Source organism: Pipistrellus kuhlii, unplaced genomic scaffold, assembly GCF_014108245.1.
Source record: "Pipistrellus kuhlii isolate mPipKuh1 unplaced genomic scaffold, mPipKuh1.p scaffold_m20_p_8, whole genome shotgun sequence".
Lineage (NCBI taxonomy): Eukaryota > Metazoa > Chordata > Mammalia > Chiroptera > Vespertilionidae > Pipistrellus > Pipistrellus kuhlii.
This window is the reverse complement of record NW_023425584.1, coordinates 39510188-39518679: the sequence shown is the minus strand read 5'-3', so window position 1 is coordinate 39518679 and position 8492 is coordinate 39510188. Positions and strand designations below refer to the sequence as shown.

General features: G+C 32.6%; 1 pseudogene; it reads left to right on the top strand.

The window, feature by feature from the left end:
* Positions 1–623: 623 nt before the first annotated feature.
* On the top strand, positions 624–724 carry LOC118711911 (annotated as a pseudogene).
* The last annotated feature ends 7768 nt before the right edge of the window (positions 725–8492 follow it).

Sequence of the window (8492 nt, the reverse complement as noted above, 5' to 3'; positions counted from 1 at the left end):
CATGACTGACTAATCAATATGCTTGTTATAGATCGTAAAATACAAAGAAAGTGATGATCAAATATTGATTTCTGGAACTATATATAAAACCATTCAGGTATAAGTGGAAACCCTTGGTTACTACCATAGTCTCCAGTGCACTTCATGAGATCTGGTACTCACATAAGGAAATAATACAATTCAAAACTTATGTAATATAATTGTGTCTGTTTTAATATTTTGTTTCATCATTAAATCACAAGTTATATAGTTTTCCTTCATTAATACAAATTTATTTCCAAAATTTTACTTTATTTTATGAAAACAGGTTTTGAATACTTTCTCAAATAGATTAGTAGTAACAAATTGAAGTAAAGTTTTATAAATAAAACTTGCAATGACTTGTAATTTATCACAATATTTGATCTATGTGATATGATATAATGCTATACAGACTTAATTTTTAAGTGAAATTATATGACTTCACTGTTTTTATAAGACTTTTTTCTGAAAACTAAATAAATACTTAGTAACTGAGTGCTTTACTTTACTTTTATTTTAAGGTGAGTATACAGTAAATAAATAAAACAGGGAAACAGCAGAGTGATGTTTTAGACCTGTTAACACTATAAAATTAAGATACAGTGCTCTGGCAGTACATATACTAAAATTGGAATGATTCAGAGAATATCAGCTTGGCCCTGCTCAAGGTAACATGCAAATTCGTGAAGCGTTCCATATTTTTGTATTAAGCTACACTACAAAGCCACTGTTCTCAAAACTGCCTGGTACTGGCACAAAAAGAGACATATAGATTAGTGGAACAGAACAAAGAACCCAGAAATTGACACAAGCCATTATGCTCAAATAATATTTGACAAAGGAGGCAAGAGCATACAATGGAGTCAAAATAGTCTCTTCAATAAGTGGTGTCTGGGAAATTGGACAGATACATGCAAAAAAATGAAACTAGAGCATCAACTTATACCATACACAAAAATAAACTCAAAATAGATAAAGGACGTAAATGTAAGACAGAAACCATAAAAATCTTAGAGGAATTCAGAGGCAGCAAAATCTGACATATGCTGAAGCAATATCTTTACAGATACAACTCCTAGGCCAATAGAAACTGAGGAGAAAATAAACATATGAGAATACATCAAAATAAAAAACTTCTGCACAGCAAAAGATGCATCAACAAAACAACAAGAAAGCCCACTATATGGGAGAACATATGTGCCAGTTATCTCTGATAAGGGTTTAATCTCCAACATTTACAGAGAACTCATACAACTTAACACAATCTAATAAAAAATGGGCAAAGGACCTAAATAGTCACTTTTTGAAAGAGGACATACAGAAGGTCAAGAGACATATGAAAACATACTCAAAGTCACTAATTATCTGAGAGAAGCAAATAAAAAAGACAATGTGGTACCATCTCACACCTGTCAGAATGGCTATCATCAACAAATCAACAAATAACAACTGCTGGCGAGGATGTGGAGAAAAAGGAACTCTCATGCACTACTGATGGGAATACAGAGTTTCCTCAAAAATTTAAAAATGGAACTGCCATTTGACCCAGTAATACCAGATAAGGGTAGTGTTTCACACAGCTTACACTTTAATAAATATACTTTGTGTTAAACAGACTTATAATTGAATTATTTATATTTTGTTTTATCAGTGTTGATGTGTGTTAAATGAGGTTAAATATACCTACTTCCATTGTTGAAATTGTATTAAAGAAATTTAGTAAAGTGTAAAAACACCTACTTTACTCACGAGTCATGGTTACTTTTCTTAATTGAAGTCCAGAAACCTTTGATAAATGAATTGTTGGGTTTTAGGATGCAAATATTTCACTCAAATCTTTTGTATAAATTTTATAATAACTTTTAAATGAGAAAGCATGCAATTATATTTTCCTGATAGTCAACAGATTGTCAATAAGTGATTATATGACAGTACATCTATAAATGTCTCAAGTAAAACTACAGAAACTATAGCATGTGGAAAGAATATGGTAATTTCACATTAATAAAACTAATGGTAAATTTATTCTATTTTAAACTTTTATGTAAGATTAAAATAACTATTTCAAAGCCCTAAAGTTTAAAACTCAAACCATTTTGTTCATGCCCAGAAGGCATTCATGGTTCATCTTAGATCTGATGAAAGCTGTCTTTGTGCATAAACTACTTCATTTTTTCAACAACAAAACCATGAGGGGAACAAGCAACTCTAGGTGTGAAACCTTCCAATTCCAATCCTTCCTCAAATGTAGGCCTATTCATTTTTGTTGCCAAAGTTTTCAATCAGTTCTTTTTTACTACGCTATTTTCTGGAAGTTTTATGAATCTATAGTGGTATTTTGTCTTCATCATATGGGTCAAGATGATTTAAACTTTTTTTTTATTTTTTCTTGTGTTACCTGAGATAATTAACTTTTTGAAAAAAAAATTACAATAATAGGAAATGAATGAAAAAACACAATAACTGGTTTTGAACAACCAGACAAAGAAAATGGTTAGGCTCCTGTGGATAAGAATAGAAATCTTTATAACTCAATGGAAGTTCTTGTTTGTTTTCTTTTTAAATATATTTTAATTTATTTCAGAGAGGAAGTGTGAGGGAGAGATAGAAGCGTTAATAATGAGAGAGAAATCATTGATATGTGGCATTCTGCAGGCCCACCACTGGGGTTTAAGCCCACAACCCAGGAATGTGCCCTTGACCAGAATCAAACTCAGGACCCTTCAATCCACAGGCCAACCCTCTATACACTGAGCTAAACCAGCTAAGGTATTAATAGAAGTGTTTTAATTTTTGAGATTTATGGTTTGTTTCTGACATTTAACTATTTTATGAAAATACATTCACATGTTTGAGTCATCCAGTGAAATTCTCCCTGGTCTCCCTGTGATCCAGCAATCTCATAATTCTCACAGATAACTGTTATTCCAGACTATCTTAGTGAAAATTCTCCCACTTGTGAATCTATATGTACCCTCCACTGTTAATACACAAAACATATATTCCCCCGTTGGCTTTTGTTCTATCACTTAATATATATTTGGAGTCTGTTCCCATATTCGTGCACAGAGAGCTTACTCATTGATGACAGCAGCACATCCTGGTATTATATTTTATTCCAACGTCATCTTAACAAAACCTCACTTAGATTATTTTATTTAATTGTTGTTTTGCTGTTACAAACAGTGCTGCAATTAATGGCCTTAATGAGAAAAACATATACATAATATTTCTCAGTTGAGTCAGAGTGAATCAATTTGTAATATTAACATTAAAATTGTAATTTTAATGAAACTCATTCATCCTCCTTACAGATGTAATGGTTTGCACTCCCACGGCATTATGAGAGGAGGCCTGTTCCCAGCAGCTTCATTAAACGGAGTAGGTTGTCATTCATGTATCAGGTCACCATGGAGTAGCCGCGGCCAGACATACTTTCAGAAGCAAAGGTCCTATTCTGGCTTTCCTTGGGTTACTGTTAGCCTGTCCTGTAGCTTTCAATCCTCTTTCTTCTCAACTGTAAGAATATTTCTATTGCCAAAACCGGTTTGGCTCAATGAATAAAATAGAGCATTGGCCTGCAGACTGAAAGGTCCTGGGTTCGATTCTGGTCAAGGGCATGTACCTTGGTTGTGAGCACGTCCCCAGTAGGGCATGCGCAAGAGGCAGCTGATCAAGGATTGTGTCATTGATGTTTCTAACTCTCTATTCCTCTCTCTTCCTCTCTGTAAAAAAAATTAATAAAATATATTTTTTAAAAAGAGTATTTCTATTTGCATCTATATTTGAAGTGAGTTTCTTGTAAGTAGAACAGAGTACACTTTGTTGGAAATCTCCTGTTTGTGACTATCTACAAAAGAAGTATTACAAGTGGAGAGGAATTAGTGGTGATAGATGTATCAGTGAGCTGCTGTTTATATTTGTTAAATTATATCTGGCAGAATAATGTGTGATATGTATACTGTCATAGAGTAAATGGAACCGTGATTTATGGGTCCCCATTTTCATAACAACGTTAACATGCTATCTTCTATACTGCTTTAGCACATTTCAAAGCAAATTAATTCTATTTTTCTTATATTTTATTCTCTTTTTATTGGTTCTGATATTGTAACCTATGGAGATATTGTTAAACAGAGATTGTGAAGCCCAATGATATATTCCCAACTTCCTGTGCTCCTGTCCCTTCCCAAGAGTTGGTCTCAGTACAAGAGTATACTTGAAGGCCGAAACTGGTTTGGCTCAGTGGATAGAGAGTCGGCCTGCAGACTGAAAGGTCCCAGGTTCGATTACGGTCAAGGGCATGTACCTTGGTTGCAGGCATGTCCCCAGTGGGGGGTGTGCAGGAGGCAGCTGATCGATGGTTCCCTCTCATCGATGTTTCTAGCTCTCTATACCTCTCTCTTCATCCCTGTAAAAAATCAATAAAAAATATATTTTTTTAAAAAAGAGTAGACTTGAAGATAAAGTGGCATATTTCCTACTTTCTGATATTGCCCATATTTATATATGCAATATCTTACATAAAGTTGGCAGGAGGGCATATAATTTAATATAACCCAGTTTATTATAAAAACACTTTATTTTTTTTTACAAGGATATCTGTTTTTATCTTTTAAAAATATATTTTTTATTTATTTCAGAGAGGAAGGGAGGGGGAGAAAGAGAGAAACATCAAGGATGAGAGAGAATCATGGCTTTTCTGCCTCCCACATGCCCCCACTAGGGATCAAGTTCACATCCTGGACATGTGCTCTGACCTGGACTCAAACCAAACTGTGTCCTCCTGGTTCAATCCTGATCCACACCAGCTTGGCCTGGTGTGGATCAGGATTGAACAACAATTTTTTTTTTTTTAATTTAAAACATTTAAAAATTTTTAATTTTTTTTAAATTGCTAGATTTAGAATCATTATTGGGGTGAGAAAATTTTCCAACACAATTGATAAAAATTGTTCACATTTTAATCTGTTTTCTTTTATAAATTTAATTAAGGAAAACTTGAAGATTAACATTTTTGTTATAAAAACACATTTTAGAAAAATTAGGCTGTTATTTGAAAATTCTCAGTGTTTAAAAAAGTATTAATAAAGTAGTATATTTCTATATTTCTCAGGAAAATGTTAATAGTACAATTAGTAACTTTAATATTTAAATGGTAAACATAACTTCCTTTAGAGAAGGATGCTCAATTAACCTCATAGCAAATATTTGACATATGCAACTTATTTAAGTTGAATGACAAGACTTCATTTTCCACTAACATGTTATGGATTAACAGTGATATTTCACAAATTTTTAAACTTCACAAATTATAATTAGAGAAGCATGCTCAGTTAACCTCATTAGCATATATTTGTGATATGCAATTTATTTAAGTTGAATGACAAGACTTCAGTTTCCATTAACATGTTATGGATTGACGGTGATTTTTCACAAATTTTCAAAATTCACAAATCATAATTATTTTATAGCTATTTTAAGTTCTATTATTTGCATATAATACATTCTTTATTACACAACGAGAAGCCCGATGCACAAAAATTTGTCCAAGAGTAGGCCTTCCTTACCCCAGCTGCCAGCACCGGCTTTCCTCTGGCACCCAGGACCCAGGCTGGCTTAGACTAATTAGCATATTACCCTTTTATTAGTATAGATATGCACTAATACATTAATATGTTATAGATATGTTAATTGTGATTACATAGCTTTTATCTTAAGAAACATTATGATGGTCCTTTTTATGACAAAGAAACACAGGATATAAATTATACTGAGAAATAATATTTACACATTTTCCTAGAGTAGATTTAAAAATAGATGTTTTAATTGCTTTGATTTTATAAGCTTACTTTTGATATCTACTTTAATTCTTTAATTCATTAATATTTTCAATCAATACACACAAGAAATGATACATTTTTACTCACTGGCTCATAAAAAAGTTTTAAAAAGTTTAAAAATTGCTTAAATTGATGATTATAATGTCACAGTATGGCCAGTCTGTGCCTAAAGGTTATCAGTTTCAAGAAACTGCTACAGTATGATGAAACCCATTCCATTTGTAAAGGATGTTGGAAATTCCACCCCACTGCCCCAAACAAACTTTAAAAAATAAAAATAGAAGTCAATCTAGATTTCTTTAGCAAGAACCCCATAACCCTCCAAGTTCATTCCTTAAAAGAAAAAAAAAAAATCAACATTTAGAATATTTCTCACAGATGAACCATTTCTTTCTCTTTTACTTTAACATTATTTTTTCTACTTAAATAGATTAATTTACCCTAAGCTTCATTAGGTAACTAAAGTACACAATATTTCAGTGGTGACATGTTTCAAACAGACTATTCTAAATATACTTATGTTAATATGACAGTTGAGTAGGCTATAAAATCTACAATAATCCATGGAGGGTTTCCTTTGCCATAGGTTCACTAATATCTGAGAAAAATAATATCAACAATTGTGTTTTTAGCTAATTCCCTAAACTTCAAACTCTGTGCTGAATATATTTCTTTTATTTTACTTTTCATTGTCAGATAAGACTCTCAGTAGGAGTATAGGAAAAAAAAGTTAAATACATCAATAGTTAATTAAATTAGTCTCCTAATTTAAATTATAAATTATAATACTTTATATTATAAAAATAACATGAATTTATTTATACATCCATTTAAAACATGAAATAACCTAAATACATATTTAAGCCTAAATATATATTTTAATCAATCTAATTTTGTAAGCATTATAATTATGTATAGTTTGATCACACTATTAAAAATGAATTTACTTTTATCAGTATCCAAAGTAAAACTTGTATTTTGTCCTGACAGCAATGAGGAATGGTCAAAATACTTTCTATGTGGAGGGATGCACCATAGTTGACGAGGATAAATCATCAAACTGGCCAATTATAAAGTGTGACAAAGTTTTCCATTATAGTTATTATTATTATCATGAACTTAGTACTAATGTATTTGTTGCTGTTGTTTAATGAATCCTTCTTGCATCTACCATTAGAGTAAAATACCAGAGAAAACATAAAATGAACCAGCTAGGAACATTTATATCTATAGAGAGATTGTTTTTTAATTCTTAGATATGAAGACAAATGTCAAAATAAGTTTGCTTGATAGGCCAGATTGTTAGTGCAAATAAAGAGATAAGACCTATGACTGGCAAATACACTTACTCTCTAATTAAAGCTGGTTATAGCATTTCTGCTAAACAATATAGGCCAATTGTGGTCATATCTCATGATTGTTTAAGGAGTCCCAGAAACTTAATATTTTAATGATCTATATCCTCCATTTATGGTCATGACATTATTAAAGTAAGCAAACAAACACCATCTAAGGCAAATAAAATATCTGAAGTAGTCTACTTTGCCAATTTCCATGGTGTAAAGCTTCCAAGCTGGGCAATTGTGATGTCACTGAACATGGAGCTAGAAGGGTTGCATACAGCAGTTTCTCCTAAGCATGCAATTCACTAGAATTGCATGGACTTGCTCCCTCATCTTTGAAGAGTCCTCTGATCATTCAAAAGTACTGAGAAGTCTATTAAAGGGGGCCTATCAATACCTTTGGAACTACTGTAACTTTCTCTTTAGTGTCTTCAACTTCCATGGATTTCTTACATATCCTCTAATTCATGTTCTCTTCTTGTCTTGTCTTTGTGTACTTAATGCTCCACTCCTTGCTCTCTTCAAATATCGCATTTAAGGTAACCAGTATGTTTTTGCTTCTCTAGGCCATATTAGCCAGAGAGGAATATGTTTGGTATTTTTGTCCCTTGCACAGTATGTTTATTGTGTGTTTTTTTTCTGTATATAGACATACTGTCTTACTTCATCACCATCACAGTGTATCCTTAATGTTGACATTCTATGAAATGTTTCATGTTTAAAAGGGAGCCATTTGGCTTAGCTCTAAGTACTAGCCCAACAAGGGATTGTCTGCTTTTATCTTTCTCACTTGAAATAACATATGGTAGTTGAAAGAGAAGTACATATATCAGCTTGTACTTATTGTAGTCAATCCTGTCTTTTTTAAAAATTTAAATCTTTACCTATCACCCAAGGATATGTTTATCGATGAGAGAGAGAGAGAGAGAGAGAGAGAGAGAGAGAGAGAGAGAGAGAGAGAGAGAGAGAGAGAGAGAGAGAGAGAGAGAGAGATTGGTGAATGGCTTTCCTTCTATGCACCACAACACAATTGGGGACCAAATTGACAACCTGAGGATGTCCCCTGACTGCGAATCAATCCCATGACCTTTCGGTTACAGGACCATGCTCCAACCAACTGAGCCAGGGCCTTCCTTGGTTTTAATTTTCATTCCTGGTGCACCATCATGGTTATAGTTATTTGCTCCCAATCTTGATGACTTCAGTTAATTTCCCATAACCTTGATTCTCTTCTCTCATGTTTGATAAAATAAAAACTTTGCTTTCATGTTTAATGACTAAGCCT